Source organism: Clarias gariepinus, chromosome 15 (genome assembly GCF_024256425.1).
Source record: "Clarias gariepinus isolate MV-2021 ecotype Netherlands chromosome 15, CGAR_prim_01v2, whole genome shotgun sequence".
Lineage (NCBI taxonomy): Eukaryota > Metazoa > Chordata > Actinopteri > Siluriformes > Clariidae > Clarias > Clarias gariepinus.
In genome coordinates this window covers 9,850,615-9,868,588 of record NC_071114.1, presented here as the reverse complement: position 1 = coordinate 9,868,588, position 17,974 = coordinate 9,850,615, and the positions used below count along the sequence as shown (strand labels likewise).

The 17,974-nt window shown below is 40.6% G+C and overlaps 3 pseudogenes; all 3 read left to right on the top strand.

Annotated features, from left to right (window-relative positions):
* The first annotated feature begins 16,289 nt into the window (after positions 1–16,289).
* LOC128543502 (uncharacterized) lies at positions 16,290–16,406 on the top strand (annotated as a pseudogene).
* Positions 16,407–16,505: 99 nt separating this feature from the next.
* On the top strand, positions 16,506–16,622 carry LOC128543498 (uncharacterized; annotated as a pseudogene).
* Positions 16,623–16,703: 81 nt separating this feature from the next.
* On the top strand, positions 16,704–16,823 carry LOC128543504 (uncharacterized; annotated as a pseudogene).
* The last annotated feature ends 1,151 nt before the right edge of the window (positions 16,824–17,974 follow it).

The following is a 17,974-nucleotide window of genomic DNA, read 5'->3' as shown; positions in this document are numbered from 1 at the left end:
AAGTAGCAGTTTCTGTGTTACCTTGGTTTGGGACTGGTGTAGAGTTAACTTTCCTTGTGTAATTTTCATCATGCAGACATGTTGGGTGTCTACCCTTACACGTGTCACAGGATAGACGGTAACGGCAGTCTTTTGCACTGTGGCCTGGTCTCATGCACCCATAGCAGAGTTTGTTCTCCTTCACATATTTTCGTTTCTCTTCTAAAGATTTAACCACAAATTTAGGACAGTTGTAAATCTTATGTTTGCTATCTTTGCAGAAGAAACACATTTTAAAATTTGCTTTAGTGTGTCTTTGTTCATTCTCATGATTTTGTTTATTTTCCATATCTGCTTGAATATGAAAGACGTTTGCTCTGTTCCTTTTACTGTCCCTAAAGATCCGTTTTTCTGAAGTGGGGTCAGAGGCATGAAGAGCGCTAAAAGATGTGACCGGATTACATGCAATCTCTGCTTCCATAGACATGAAGGCCACAAAATCTTTAAATTTAGGAAAGTCACAAGTCTCAATCAGTGTCTGCGTGACCTGGTGGTTCCACCGCGCCGCTGCCCAATCTGGTAACTTGTGTACAAGTTTTTGATTCTCATCGCAGTCATTTAGTATTTCAAGCCCTTTAACATGTGGCATAGCTTGGTGACATGCATTTAAGAAGTCAGAGAATTCTCTGAAACCTTCGGAATCCTTAGGTTGAATCTTGGGCCATTTGGACAGTTTTTCTCTAAATGCCTTCTGTATGACGAATGGATGCCCATATCTTTGGTTCAGCTTGCCCCATGCATCTTTATAAGCCTCATCATCATTCCTGTAGAAGATGCCATCAAGAGACTTACGAGCTGGCCCACCAACATACCTTTTTAAATAGTGCAGTTTGTTAGCAGAAGAAATGGCCTTTCCATCAATAAGTGATACAAAAGCAGCCTTCCACTCAATGAACTGGATAGGGTCACCACTGAAAACAGGCGGTTCTGTTGCAGGCAGCCTGTTCAGAGATATACTATTTTGTACAGCTTGAGCAAGATGAGATATATCAGATTTTAGAGATGAGGATGTCGCTGTGTTGTCAGTAGGATGTTGAATGGGACTCGGAACCACATGCTGCTGTAGTATACCCCTTACATCCTGCTGTTCCCCTGTATTCGAGTCTAAAGAATGAATGCTGGCTTCCTGAGCTATTTCTTGATCATAGGCCTGCAGTCTGGCTCTAGCTGCCTTTAGATCCTTCTCTGCCTTTAGCTTTTCCAGTTCACATTTCCTAGCTTCTATCTCTTGTATCATTGAGTATTCCGCTTCTTTGGCAGCTAATTCAGCTGCTGCATCTGCTCGCTTAGCTGCAATGGAAGTATCTGTAGACCTTGATGACGTGGGGCGCGATACTGTGGATCCATACACAGAGCGAGCGTAATCATGATGGAGTAGCTCACGAAGGCTGTGTCTGACATTTTCTCGTTCAAAGTCCTCAAGGCATGCCATTCTGTCAAAAATGATCTTTGAAATATCCTTAGTTACAGCTTCACAAGTATCAACTCTGCGTCTAGTGTCACTGGATGGAGCAATGTAATCTCTGATTTCCAAGTATATGTGCATAACATCATCCCTTCCCTTCTCCAGCGTATTAATAAGCGTTACCAGTTGACTCTCGCTTACATCTGATTTTAGCTCCTCTCTTGTGCTGCGAGCTAGGTCCTTCCATTGTTCATACAACTGAATCAATCTTCTCTCCTTTTTTAGGGCCTCCTCCTTTTTATATGCACGCATCTTTTCCGTAGGTTTCCGTTGCCGACCAGAAACACAAAGCTCCTCCTCTTCCATTCCATTGTGAGGGGCCTCCAACTGCTGGTCAGGATCTTTATGTTCAGAAGCGTCCATTTTCTTTACAGGAGTACCACAGACTTAAATAATGACTGCAAGACCTTTGATGCTCATTAAACAACTTTCAGATGTGTGACAGGACTAATGACGTGAAGCTGTTCGTTTTCTATGTAAAGTGCTTACTCTCCAGAGTAAGGTGAAGCTCTTACTGTAGCATTCCCGGCTGAACATAAGCACTTTACTCTCTTGACTGATGTTTAAAAAGATATTTTAATATCCAAAACACCGTAAGAGCTGAATAAATAAAAACAAAGACAAACAACAAACAAACAAACAATAGACATTGCTTGTAAATGGTATGAATCATCACCAATGTTAACAATAAACATGTACAATAATGTATACATATTTACCATAAATTAAATGAAAATGTCATCCCTTTTAATATATATTAAATTATATCCTTACCTTACAATATTTTAATTAGACTTATTTTAACACTGATGATTTATTTTTAAATGTATATAAAGCATTTGCAACATGTAACAAAATGTACATATTTATAAATTTGAAACATTGACAACCTCTGCTTAGGAGTGCAATTAAGAAACATAAAATATACTAATGTTGAAATTAACTATGAACTACTGTAAACAATATAACAGCCAAAAACTGTACCTTGTGCCCTTTATCAGCCAGGTGCTGAGAGGTAGGAGAAAGCCTTAAATCTAGCAAGGTAATATATGCTCCTTTGTGCACACCAGCCAGACGCTTATCACATGTGAAGTACATATAAAGTGCGCATTCACAAACAGCGCCACTGCACTTCCTTTTATGAACGTCAAAATAAAAGTCTGTGATATAAAACGCAAACACAAATGTAAAACAAATAAGAATAAAGTCTCCATATTTTAATTAACGTCAAGTAAGAAACAAAACACAACCATTAAAGAGTTTCTCTTATAAATGTTCTTAAATAAAAGGCCTTCTTTGTGAAACTTTTAAGTCATTTATGGCAACACTGCCCTCTATTCCTGGAGGTAAAGATGACGTCCCACTTCTGTGCTTGGGGGTTTAATGGTCATTTACAAACATTTCCAGCACCTTGTTGAATCTATGTGTGGGATATTTTTAGTCATTCACTTGTTAATGTTACCTAATTATAAAACATTAAACAAAACTGTATCTCTAGTCAAAAGAACTAACGACTCAGGACTTTGTGCAGATCTGGATGAAGTAAACAGGATTTATTGCAGCAATAAAACCCAAGTGAGCCACACTTGTAATGCTTAGGTCGTAAATCCAAGCATTATTAAGAGCAGACTGTATGACAGCTACATGCACACTCATTATATACCAATTTTCAAGGGGAGGGATGCACACCTTGTCCCCTCCTCTGTACTTCTTTTTCTATTCCTAACTAAAGTTTTAACCCATTACAGTGGAACCTTGGATTATGAGCATAATTCGTTCCTGAAGCAGGCTCGTATTTTAAAACACTCATAAACCAAATTGAATTTTCCCATAAGAAATAATGGAAACTCAAATTATTAATTCCAGAGCCAAATAAATAAATAAATAAAAATAATTAACACAAAATATTTAGTAAAAAAAAAAAAATTAACCTGCACTTTACCTTAAAAAAAGTAAAAATAAATCCCGACAGATAAGTGTTTCCATTTGTGCGCATAGCCGCTGTGTATGTGTGTGTGTATAAATCTAAAGTAAGCTCCCCTCTCCGTTCTCGTCTTACACAGTTACCCTTTCTCCACTCTTTTCACACACACGCGAAAACACTGTTTTAACGGAAAACAAGAAATCTCTGTAATAACACTCGATTGAGCAACACACTAACGGAATCACTGCTGTAAAGTAAAAATAAAACAAAAAAACCTGCACTTTACCTTTGAAAAAAATTGCGACAGAGCAGTGCTTCTGTGTAGAGCAGAGAGAAAGATTGTGTGTCTTAGTGATGGGTCGTTCATGAATGATTCGTTCTTTTTGAACGAATCTTTAACATGACTCAGATGAACGAGTCGCCTCGAGATTCGGTCATTTTCTATTGGGCGCGCATGAACCTCTGTATGTTATATACAGTAAACAGTTTTGAACGATTCTCAGCAAAGAGTCTTCAAGTCTCAAGTCGTTCGTTCTTTTGACACGTGACTCTCATAGACACTAGGTAGTGCAGTACACAGGAAACAGTATTGACCGATTCTCAGCAATGAGTCTTCAAGTCTCGAGTCGTTCTTCTTTTGACACGTGACTCCCATAGATGCTATGCAGTGCAATAGGTTTAAAAGAACGAACGACTAAAATTGGAAGATATGATGGTGAGCTGCTCATTCTGTTTGTGATAATATGTCCTTGGTTGCATTGTAATATTTTCATAACGGGAACTATAGCCAAAATTTGTGTATGTAGACGTATTGGGGGTATTTTTATTGAAAACGCAACATTTTTATTTATTTATGATCGAAAGAAGGAAATGAACGAAATCATTTTGATGAACGAGATTCAAAGAACCGAGTCACTAAAATGATTCGAACTTCCCATCACTAGTGTGTCTGTGAAGGAGAAAGTAGGAGGTGTGTGTGTGTGTGTGTGTGTGTGTGTCACACAGACACAAAGAGCAGACTGAGCCTTAAACAGTGAGAGAAAATGGATTTTTAACCTCTCTAATAAGACTTGTTTTTGCTTTACACGCATGCTGTACACACACACATACAGACACAAAATAAAATGTTTTACGCGCACACACATACATGGATGTTAATTATATAAGTAAGAGATGCGTACTAAGACCCAGTAAGGGAGAAGATTACCCACAACTCCACAGCACAAGAAAGAGAAAACCCGTTGGCTCAGTTGTGATCATGTGACACTCTGCATCAAAACAAGAAGTGCATGTGTTAGAATTATTTTATATATAAAGGAGTTATTTCTACTCTCTTGCTTTTTTCCGCATAGATCTGATATTGATGTCTTAAATCTGTCCTGCTGCTATCTTTCGGTCCCCTCTTGCATCTGTTCTGTAAGGTGTGAATGCTCCCACGCTCACCTTCCCATACTCTCTTTATGTCTCTCTCTCTATCTCTCTCTGTCTCCTTCCCCTTCTCCCTCTAACTTAAGCCAACATCTTGTGATCTGTCTCTGGATGGACAATTCTCTATCTTTCTCTCCTTTGATTCTTCAGGATCTCACCAGGACATTTACAATGGTTCATGTTCTTTGTAGTAACATATGTCTATGACCCAGGCGTTTGGTCAAACATAAAAACCCCACCTTTTGCTGTTAATAAACAAAGACCTTTCTGACAGACAACGTGTGAGTCTCTCCTGGCACCAGAAAAGCTTATCGAAGCACAGCAGACAGACCGAGCAACTCGCCTCTTCTACTACGCAACTTTGGAAAAACTTTACAGCATGTGTGATACATGATACCCGGTACTCATAAACCAAGACTTGTTTGTTTTTCAAGTCAAAATTTATTAAAAATCTTTGCTCATTTTGTGGAACACTTGCAAACTGCGTTACTTGTAATCCGAGGTTTTACTGTATAGGCAAACTTTTCCCAAGAAATATTGTAGAGTGGCCAAAGAGTCTCATTAGACCTGAGAATTTTATTTCTCATGGTCCCGAGAGTCCTTCAGGTGCCTTTTGGCAAACTCCAGACAGGCTGCCATGTGCCTTTTACTAAGGAGTGGCTTCCGTCTGGCCATTGTACCATAAAGGCCAGATTAGTGGATTGCTGCAGAGATGGTTGTCCTTCTGGAAGGTTCTCCTCTCTACACAGAGGACCCCTGGAGCTCTGACGGGTTCTTGGTCACCTCCCTGACTAAGGCCCTTCTTACCCAATCGCTCAGTTTAGATGGTCGGCCAGCTCTAGGAAGAGTCCTGGTAGTTACTTCCACTCATGGATGATGGAGGCCACTGTGCTCATTGGGACCTTCAAAACAGCAGAAATGCTTCTGTAACCTTCTCCAGACTTGTGCCTTGAGACAATCCTGTCTCTGAGGTCAACAGACAATTTGTTTGACTTCAAGCTTGGTTTGTGTTCTGACATGAACTGCCAACTGTGGGACCTTATATAGACAGGTGTGTGCCCTTCCAAATCATGTCCAATTAACTAAATTTACCACAGGGGGACTCCAATTAAGCTGCAGAAACATCTCAAGGAAGATCAGAGGAAACAGGATGTGCCTGAGGTCAATTTTGAGCTTTTGAGCTTTAAAAAAAAAAAAAAATAAGTTAGTAAAAATTTCAAGTAAACATTTTTCATGTCATTTTGGGGTGTCGTGTGTAGAATTTTAAGGGAAAAAATGAATTTAATAAATTTTATAATAAGGCTTTGGCAAAATGTGGAAAGAGAGAAAACTTTCTGGATGCACTGTACCTTTGTCATCTGTACCAAGTGATTATATTTTTTCCCATTATAATTTTTTTTCTTGCAAATTACTTTTTATTATCTTTACACTTCTTTTTTTTTAGTTTATAATAAAAATAACAGGGTGATGCATATTTTTACAATACATTCAGAGTTTTTCCTCATTTATTCTACAGTTCACAAGAGACTGACCATGGGTACTCTTTGTTTGGTAGTATGTAGATGCACATACTATTTTTGTGTTTATTTTTATTAAACTCAGTATTCCTAAAACTGACCGTGTCTTCTTTGTCTTTCGGCTGTTCCCTTTCAGGGGTCGCCACAGCGAATCATCTGTCTCCATCTAACCCTATCCTCTGCATCCTCTTCTCTCACACCAACTAACTTCATGTCCTCTCTCACTGTATCCATAAATCTCCTCTTTGGTCTTCCTCTAGACCTCCTGCCTGGCAGTTCCAACCTCAGCATCCTTCTACCGATATATTCACCATCTCTCCTCTGAACATGTTAAAACCACCTCAATCTGGCCTTTCTGACTTTATCTCCAAAGCATCTAACGTGGGTTGTCCCTCTGATAAACTCATTCTTAATCCTATCCATCCTTGTCACTCCCAAAGAGAACCTCAACATCTTCAGCTCTGCTACCTCCAACTCTGCCTCCTGTCTTTTCTTCAGCGCCACTGTCTCTAAACCGTAGAGCATCGCTGGTCTCACCACTGTCCTGTACACCTTTCCTTTCATTCTCGCTGATACTCTTTTATCGCACAACACACCTGACACTTTTCTCCACCCATTCCAACCTGCCTGTACCCGCCTCTTTACCTCCTTTCCACACTCTCCGTTGCTCTGGACCGTTGACCCCAAGTACTTAAAATCCTGCACCTTCTTTACCTCTGCTCCCTGTAGCCTCACCGATCCTCCTGGGTCCCTCTCATTTACACACATGTATTCCGTCTTGCTGTGGCTAACCTTCATTCCTCTGCTTTCCAGAGCATACCTCCACCTCTCCAAATTTTCCTCCACCTGTTCCCTGCTCTCGCTACAAAGCACAATGTCATCTGCAAACATCATAGTCCATGGGGACTCCTGTCTTAACTCATCTGTCAACCTGTCCATCACCAGAGCAAACAAAAAGGGGCTTAGAGCTGATCCTTGATGCAGACCCACCTCCACCTTGAACTCTTCTGTCACACCTACCACATCTTACCACTGTCTTACAGCTCTCATACATGTCCTGCACCACTCTAACATACTTCTCTGCCACTCCAGACTTCCTCATACAATACCACAACTCCTCTCTTGGCACCCTGTCATACGCTTTCTCTAAATCTAAAAAGACACAATGCAACTCCCTGTTACCTTCTCTGTACTTCTCCGCCAGCATCCTCAAAGCAAATACTGCATCTGATGTACTCTTTCTAGGCATAAAACCATATTGCTGCTCACAAATGCTTACCTTTGCCCTTAACCTAGCTTCCACTACTCTTTCCCACAGCTTCATTGTCTGGCTCATTAGCTTTATACCTCTATAATTGCCACAGCTTTGCACATCTCCCTTGTTCTTAAAAATTGGCACCAATACACTTCTCCTCCATTCCTCTGGAATCCTCTCACTCTCCAAGATCTTGTTAAACAAACTTGTCAAAAACTCTACTGCCACCTCTCCTAAGCACTTCCATACCTCCACAGGTATGTCATCAGGACCAACAGCCTTTCCACTCTTCATCCTCTTCAACGCCCTTCTCACCTCACTTCTACCAATATTTGTTACTTCCTGTTCCATAACAGTCACCTCTTCTACTCTTTGTTCTCTTTCGTTTTCCTCATTCATCAACTCCTTAAAGTACTCCTTCCATCTTCCCATCACCCTCCTGGCATCTGTCATTACATTTCCATCTCTATCTTTAATCACTCTAACCTGCTGCACATCCTTCCCATCTCTATCGCTCTGCCTTGCCAACCTGTACAGATCCCCCTCTCCCTCCTTACTGTCTAGCCTAGCATACAAGTCCTCATATGCTCTTTGTTTGGCCTTTGCCACCTCTACCTTCACCTTACTCTGCATCTCCCTGTATTCCTGTCTACTCTCTTCAGTCCTCTCAGTGTCCCACTTCTTCTTAGCTAGCCTCTTTCCCTGTATACACTCCTGGACTTCCTCATTCCACCACCAAGTCTCCTTGTCCACTTTCCCCTTACCTGATGATACACCAAGTACCCTCCTACCTGTCTCCCTGATCACATTGGCTGTAGTTGTCCAGTCAACTGAAAGCACCTCCTGACCACCTATAGCCTGTCTCAACTCCTCCCTAAAGACTTCACAACATTCTTCCTTTCTCAGCTTCCACCACTTTGTCCTCTGCTCTGCCTTTGTCCTCTTCGCCTTCCTCACCACCAGGGTTATTTTACACACCACCATTCTGTGTTGTCTGGCTACACTCTCCCCTACCAACACTTTGCAGTCACTGATCTCTTTCAGGTTACAACGTCGACACAAGATGTAGTCGACCTGAGTGCTTCTGCCTCCACTCTTATATGTCACCCTATGTTCCTGCCTCTTCTGGAAGAAAGTATTTACTACTGCCATTTCCATCCTCTTTGCAAAGTCCACCACCATCTGTCCTTCTACATTCATGTCCTGAAGACCAAACCTTCCCATCACATTTTCATCACCTCTGTTCCCTTCCCCAACATGTCCATTGAAGTCTGCACCAATCACCACTCTCTCACCTCTGGGGATGCTCTGCATCACTTCATCTAACTCACTCCAGAATTTCTCCTTCTCTTTTAACTCACATCCTACCTGTGGGGCATAACCACTAACAACATTGAACATTATCCCTTCAATTTCCAGCTTCAGACTCATCACCCTATCTGATACTCTCTTCACCTCTAGAACATTCCTTACAAACTTCTCTTTTAGTATAACTCCTACTCCATTTCTTTTCCTATCCACACCATGGTAAAACAATTTGAAACCTGATCCTATGCTTCTAGCCTTGCTACCTTTCCACCTGGTCTCCTGGACACACAGTATATCCACCTTTCTTCTCTGCATCATATCAACTAACTCTCTTCCCTTCCCTGTCATGGTCCCAACATTCAAAGTCCCTACTATCACTCCTAAACTCTTGCCTTTCCTCTTCTCTCTCTGCTTACGAACACGCCTTCCTCCTCTCCTTCTTCGACCAACAGTAGCCCAATTTCCACCAGCACCCTGTAGGTCAACAGCACCAGTGGCGGTCGTTGTTAACCCGGGCCACGACCGATCCGGTATGGGAATTATATTCTTGATTCGCATCATTGATTTGGCAAATGTTTTACGTCGGATGCCCTTCCTGACACAACCCTCTGCATTTATCCAGACTTGGGACTGGCACATTATTGTGGGCAGTATAAGGTACACCTGTGCACTACTCATGATGTCAGATCAGCATCTTGATGTGGCACACCTGTGAGGTGGGATGGATTATCTCAGCAAAGCAGAAGTGCTCACTATCACACATTTAGACTGATTTGTGAACAATGTTTGAGAGAAATGGTAATATTGTGTATCTGGAATGAATTTTAGATCTTTAAGTCCATCTCATGAAAAATCGGAGCAGAAACAAAGGTGTTGCGTTTATATTTTTGTTGAGTGTATTTGTGAAGTGTTTCCCATTGTCTAACTAACCGTGTCTGGAATTCCAAATCTTGGAATCACTTCTCTAAACAAGAATTTTGCTAATGCCATTGCATCTTCCTTAGCTGTTGCTACAGCTTTTACCCATCTACTAAATCTATCCTACACTAAGATGTATCATTTTCCTTGTATCCTAGGTTCACGCATGTTCACATAGTCAAACATTATATGCCTGAATGGCCCACCTGGCTCTAAGATATGTCCTATTGGTGATGTGAAGTGCTTTCTTTTGTTAAATCTAGCACAAATGTCGCAAAACTGTGATAGTGTTCGTTGACCATAGGACCTAGATAAGGCGACCAGCATGCCTTTTGGATTCTTTTTATCACTTCCCCTTTTGCTACATGATCTTTACCATGAGCTTGCTTTATCAAGGTTATGAGAAAACTTTATGGAGCTACGAAATGCCCATCTGCACTTCGCCATACATTAGTATCATCATTTTTTGTTGCTCCTCTTGCTAGCCATTTACAAATCTCTTCACCTGATGCTGTTGCCTGCATGTCTGCTAGTGAAGATAAATCTGGTGTGGAAGGTGCATAATCTTCAAGTAAAAGTAGTAAACTTTCTTCTGACTCTGGACTTGAGCTTGGTTCTTCATCAGGGCTAATGCTTGACTCTGGTGAACTTGGTTTATTATCTATTTGTGGACTAGGTTATGTTTGTGTTGTTGATTCTGGCATCATATTTACCTTGTTTACTGCTGCTTTTATTGCTGATTTATTGGCTGCTTCAATTCCGTCACTAACGAAAGTACCATCTTTTCTATGTGCTGTACATTTGACTATAGCTAGCCTTGATGGTAGTTTGACTGCATTTAACAGTTCTGATATTGGTTCCCCATGTACTACTGGTGTTCTGTCTGCTTTTCTGTAACCTCCATATGGGGTCATACAAATGGCACATTCCATATGCGTAAGCTGAATCAGTATATATTGTACATGCTTTATCTTCTGCTAGCTTACAGGCGCCTGACAAATGACTAACTCAGCGAACTGGGCAGAACTAGGTTGTGGCACATGTTCTGCTTGTACAATTTTAAATGTTTTTCCATCTAGAGCTGGTGTTACTATAGCATAGCCTGCTTTGCTATCTCCATCTCTAAAACATGACCCATTGGTTAAATATCAACGGACTTTCACAGTATCCCTGAGGTAAACGGTTATAGGTCAGCTGTTGTCCCTTATATGTAAACGCGAACACTAGTGAAATACTAAAAAATGCTAAACATAAATCAGTGACAGTGTACCCCTAAGTGTCTTCTGGTATATTAGTAGTGTGTGAGGATCAGGCACTACAGGTAATTTTGCTTCTACGATTTGATTTATGGCTCGTAAGTCATGCACAAGTCTCTTTAGTGGGTATTAATACTCCAGCTTCTAATAACCCATCTATTGTAGACTTAATACCTGCTATAGCTTGAGGAGTCAGTGGGTATTGTCTTTGATAAGGCAATGTTGCATTTGGTCTTATTTTTATTAAGGCTTGTCCTCCAGACTTAACTAATCCTACATCTGTAGAATGTCTTGTCCATAGTTTTTCTGGGATTGTTTTTAGCAATTCCTCCTTTAATTCTATTTTTTTTCCATCTATCTGCTCTACCAACTCAACTGACAATTTTGTGTGCGATGACAATGGCGTGTTACCCATCCCCCCTCTAAAGGGTGTGTTGACAAAACGCCCATCTATCTGTGTGTGTGTTGCCCTCATTCCAGCTATTTATGTGAAGGTTATTTTCAAAAACCTTTAATCTTGTGAAATATGTACAGAAGGATTAGGGGTTGGTTCTCACCCAGTCACTTCAGCTGCTTGTTTGACCATCAGTCCTAGTTCTTTGGATTGTGTCATCTCCTTTACTAATAGAGAAATGTAAGGTGCTGTGTTAGCTACTTGATTGTGTTGTGGAAATTGATTGGAGACCCAGGCTTTGGTTTCAGAAGATCTCGACCTTTATTTATCATGCAATAACGGCCGGGGGAGACTGCAGAATCGCAACACTGTCCCGTCGGCTCCCCACTTATATAGTCAACCAGGACAAAAGAATTCATTCTACATGCAATGATGTCATCCTAAACATCTGGGGTTCATTAAGCTTCCCCAGTCTATGGGGCCTCAACGTATATATCAGGTCGCTTATGCAAGCAGAATTTCAGGCCTTTCATATGGGGTACCATTTATTTCTTAAAAGTAAGTAAAGTTACATAAAATCAAATAAAATTTACTTTCATAATTGCCAGTTTTTTATTTGTTCAGTCAGGTGTACATTGATGCATTGTGCATATTGGTAATCCTGACTTCCTTGATCGTAATACATAGTTCAGTGCAATGGCAAGGTTACTCTTTTGCAATCTGGTCATCGTTGCTTAATTAATTCTTTCCATAAACTCTGTGCATATTGAGCTCCTTTGCCTGTGCAAAATAGCCATCATACTGTACCCAAATTGTTGTGTACAGTAATCTGTAAGAACTGTCCCATTGTTACATACTATCCTTTAGTATTACATTTAATTCTTGCCTCAAGTTTACATCTAACAAATCTCTTCCCAAAAAGTTAACTGGAGTAGTAGGTGAGAATAACAATGGTGCTGTTATAGAAGTGTCTTCTAATGATATTAATTGGGGTTCTGTGAAATGCAATACCTGTGATAGTCCCAAAAAGCCTGTAGTTTTTATCGTATTGCTAGAGAGAGGGAGCTGTGAGACTTCATGTCCTATACATGAGTATGTAGCACCTGTGTCAATCATAAATGAAATTGGTTGTGAATTATTTATAGATACCATTACAGTTGGTTTCTTTTGTGGATGCAGTGTTGAGACGTACTGCATCTGCTCCCCCTCTGGCTTCATCAATTCCAATTCTGTGGTTCCATCCAGGGACCTGGCCACTAATTTTGAGGTTGTCCATGTGTCCATGCACCTGTAGACTGCCTTGGACCAGGTAGTCCCATATTCCATCAAGGTGCTTGTCCTACTCGACATAGTCCTGAAGGTTAAGATCCATTTTAACTTCCCCATGCCACTTGTGGACAGTTTCTTCTAACATATCCTGCTTCACCGCATTGCCAGCAAAGCATGTCTTGTGCATTCTGACCCATATCTCCAGGGGCATTTACACTGACCTATGGTCTTCTTGGTTGGTATTGGTACAGTTCCCTTTGTCCCCTGCCCATATTAGGCCTAGGACCTTGTCCTTGCCACCTTACAGGCTGATTTTGTTTTTGTGGGACTCCAAAGTATATTGCACATATATTGGAGCGGCTTTAGCTGTGGTTGGTTGCTGTATTTGCTGTACTGGTTAAGGGGGGGGGGGGGGTGGTGGTGTTGTTCGGTTTTCAGGCACCATTACTGCTGCTTGGACATGACCTTTCACTTTTTCCTTTTCCTTGTAGCTGTGATTTCTCCCAGTTGTATTTTATGTAGCTGGGTTGCGATTAACTCAGAAGCTTCTTTTCCACTTGTGTCATAATCAAAAGCATAACTATTTTGTCAAAGGTCTGAAAAATGATTCTCCCATCTGGGCCCACAAGTATTAACGTGAATTCACTATTGTTATCAATCATCCACACATGACACAGCACTACCGAACCTTCCTCCACTTTCTCTTTTTTCTATATCTTTTTACTTTCCGTCCTCTCGCACCTTCATCTAAATGTAATAAATCAAAGTTTGGGTATGCTTGCAGCAGTGAATTGAGCAGAGCTAAACCAGGGTATTCACCTATTCCTCCTAATTCTATCATGCTTTTTACTACTTTCAAGTGAATCTCTCTAGGAACTAACCCAATTAAAAAACTAATCTCTTCATTCTAAAATGTAGAAACAGACAAAGGCAGAAACAGAAAGTTCCGGTTCAGAGGAAGGTCGCGTGCTGGACGGACCAATCAGTGGCCGCGTTACAGGATGCACTTGATGACGCAGACTGGGACATGTTCAGAAACAGCTCAGATGATGACGTCAGTGTGTTTACGGAAGCGGTCGTGGGATTCATTGGGAAACTAGCGGATAATACCATGCAGAAAACAACTATCAGAACGTTTCCCAACCAGAAGCCATGGATAAATAAAACCATCCGTGACGCTCTGAGATCTCACACCGCTGCCTACACGGAGACTACCAGACACACTTGACCCACTAGAGTTCGCTTACCATCCTAACAGTTTAACTGATGATGCTATCTCTCATCTTCTCCACACATCACTGACTCACTTGGACACTAGAAGGGGGAATTATGTTAAAATGCTTTTCATTGACTGCAGCTCAGCATTCAATACCATAATTCCCTCCACACTCACCACCAAGCTGGAGCACCTGGGACTCAACTCATCTCTGTGCTAGTGGATCTCTAATTTTCTAACTGGCAGACCACAGGCAGTAAGGACGGGTGGACATGTCTCAGCCTCCCTCACTCTCAGCACTGGAGCCCCCCAGGGGTGTGTTCTAAGCCCCCTGCTGTTCTCTTTGTACACATATGACTGTGTGGCCACTACCAGTTCCACCACCATCATCAAGTTTGCTGATGACACTATCGTGGTGGGCCTGATCTCTGACAACAACAAGTTGGCCTACCTGAACGAGATTGGGAATCAGGAGAACTGGTGCCAGAGGAACAACCTCCTTCTAAATGTCAGTAAGACAAAAGAGTTAATAGTGGACTTCAGCACTAAGCAGGAGAGGAACTACCAGACCCCCATCATCAACGAGAGCTCAGTGGAGAGAGTGGAGAGCTTCAAATACCTCGGTGTTCACATCACACAGGACCTGTCATGCTCCTTTCTAGGGATGTAATGGTATTGTAAATATCGTCGTACCGCAATAACAAATTTTTTTGATACTACCATGGTCACATGACTCGACTCAATAAAACGATAGGTCTTCTGAGAAAAGTGCTCAGGCGAATAGAGCGAATGGGAGGTAGCGGGAACTACAATTTTTATCAGCCCAGGCGTGGCCATCATCCTTTGCGATATGTTGTCGCTACAGATCCAGTAATGCGCACATCTGATTTAAAACCCGCTTACTCCGTAATAATTAATTACTCATTCCATCTCTTTTCCTTCACCGCTAATAGCAGCACCCGCCATTTCCGCATTACTGGATCTGATTCTATGTGAACACAATAGACCAGGGCTCTTCATGTGCAGTCCTAGAGGGTCAGTTTCCAACACAATTTGGTGATACTTTTGCTCAAACACAGCTGTTTCATCTAATCTGGTAAATACTACTTTCAGTGGGTGTGTTTAGGTGTTGGTAAATTAAATACTGTGCTGGACAGTCTAGACAGTAGTTAAAGAACCATGCAATAGACAAAAAAATCTGACTACATTTTAAGATGTCATAAGGACATATTTACCACTGGTATTTACCAGAAGCTTGCTTTGAAAATGATCAACACAGTATCCTTCTTGTCAAAGTATAATTAATTATTATTATCTCATTGTCAATTGTTATCCTGAAGAAATACATCCTTCTTTCATTCTTGTTGTTTAGTTCTGGTTACTCTCATGATTTCTTTACTGTGCCAGTATTGCCTCTGGCCTGTTTGGTAGAGATCTAAATCTGCAAATATATTGTTTTAAAAATGCTTTGTCACAATGTCTTTTTTCTTTTATGCCCCCTCCTTTCCTGCCGAGTTATCACACCATCATAATTAAACCAGTGACAGTTTTATGTAATACATTTCAGACAATATCTGTTATATCTCAGACAATAATTAATTTTGTTTGCATGTTTAACTAGTTATTTTTCTGTCTATGTCTGCATGCATCTGCATGTATGCAAATGCCGATCAGATTTCAGAAGCACAAATTGAAGAAGTCTTCTCCAGTCTTTACAATCATTTTCTAATTCACACTTGACTGGAATGCATATTAATAAAGTTGGCCTATGAACATTCCTACAGCAATACCAACAAAAACAGGGTTTGGCAAATGTATAATAGATTCCAATAATAAATAAATAAATAAAGATAAGTGCTGCTAAATCATTCTGTCCCAATTGACCCGGTGTCCCTAACAGTGTTGGGGGATGTAACTCTTTAAAGTAACTAATTACATTACAAAATTACTGTCTTAAAAAAGTAATAAGTTACATTGCAGTGTTACTTTCTTATAAAAGTAACTAGTTGGAGTACTTTTCTATTGCAGAAAAGGAAAACTCCTTTGTGATTCCTCATGCATGTTGTTTTAGTCAAGACCTTTATGATTGTGCTAACATCATCACTAAGCGAAGTTTGGGTGATAATCTGTTAACTACTAATACTCCTATCTCACCTATGCAGTTTCGCGCGGTGGCTGTAAGTACGGTTCATTATGATTCACCACGGGTTTTGGCGCTGTGATTAGGTTTCCATTTTTTCGCGTGTCGGTCTTTGCATAGTAAAACCGCATACTGTAGGCCTTCCTTCAAACCAGCTTTCACTTTGGCCATACCAGTCTGAGAGCGCCCGATCTCGTCTGATCTCAAAGCTAAGCAGGCTCGGGCCTGGTTAGTACTTGGATGGGAGACCGCCTGGGAATACCAGGTGCTGTAAGCTTTTCACTTTTATTCCTCTTACAGGTTTTTTATTATATTATATATTTTTAAAAAAGCGTTTGTTTATAGTTTAAATATGCCTCTCTTCAGACGAGCTTTCGCTTACGGCCATACCAGTCTGAGAGTGCCTGATCTTGTCTGATCTCAAAGCTAAGCAGCCTCGGGCCTGGTTAGTACTTGGATGGGAGACCGCCTGGGATACCAGGTGCTGTAAGCTTTTCATTTTTATTCCTCTTACAGGTTTTTTTTTTAAGTCTTTGTTTATAGTTTAAATAGGCCTCCCTTCAGACCAGCTTTCGCCTACGGCCATACCAGTCTGAGAGTGCCTGATCTCGTCTGATCTCGGAAGCTAAGCAGACTCGGGCCTGGTTAGTACTTGGATGGGAGACCGCCTGGGAAAGGCTCTCCCATTTAGGTTTAATTATCTATTTGTTGGGAATATCTATTTAATTTGATTTAATTGTATTGTTAAGGACTTTAGTTTTATGCTCCTGCAGCAGCAAGTCTGCTTGGGGAAGCTTCTTCCTTCTGTTATTGTTTACTTGAAAAACAAATAAACAAGCGAAGTTGGAGAACTAAAAATCAAGCAAAATAATAACCAATATGAAAAGGAGTATGTTAAGGAAAATACAGTTATAGTGGTAACAACAACAAAAGTCAATGAATTGCTTAAAGCAATTTTAGAAACAGTAGGTCAAGGAAATTGCTAGCACTGAGACCACGAAAAAAATTGAGAATTTGAGCTCACCCTAACGGACAGAAAATCAACAGACAAGATTTTGAATGGACTAATAATTAATGGGCAAATATGTGAAGCAAGACCATTGCTAAACAATGACCTGGTAGTATCTTTTGTGCACCTACTAGCATACCTAAAGGACGAGGTGATCATTGAAAAACTTAACCTGTGGGGAGGCATACCTCTACAGGCAATAAGAAGACAGTATTATCCAGGTACGGATATCGCGGATGGAACAAGATATGTAAAAGTCAGATTTCCCAAAGATGTGTCACTGCCATACAGCACTAAATTTGAAACAGAGGAAGGTCCATAGTATTTTAGGGTCATATACAGTCTAGAAAAGGACTGCCAGAGTGCAGGGATCGCGCAGGAATTGGAAACTGAGAAGAAAACATGGTTAACAAATGAAAAGCCGGATGACACCGAACAAAAGACGAAGGCAACGCAGAGCAGGGTGAGCGACTTTAAACAAAATATTAAAACAGACATAAATAATAAAAATCAGAAGATAAATGAGGAGATGAGAAGAAAGAAAAAGACAAGAGATATATTTTAAAAATCATGGAAAGACAGAAAGAAAGAAGAGAAACAATGAGAGGGTTAAGGATAGGAATAAAGACGGGAAAGCTTGAAATCTCAACGAAAGAATTAATGAATGGAGGGAAAAGAAGTGACAATATGTAAATATAAAAAATGCAACGAATACTATCTTTCCTTATAGAAATAATGGTACTTAATGTAGTATCAATAAATGCAAGAGGTTTAGACAATATGCAAAAGTTAGAAAGGCTAATTACAAATGTCGGAAAGGGTGAGATTAGTTGTAT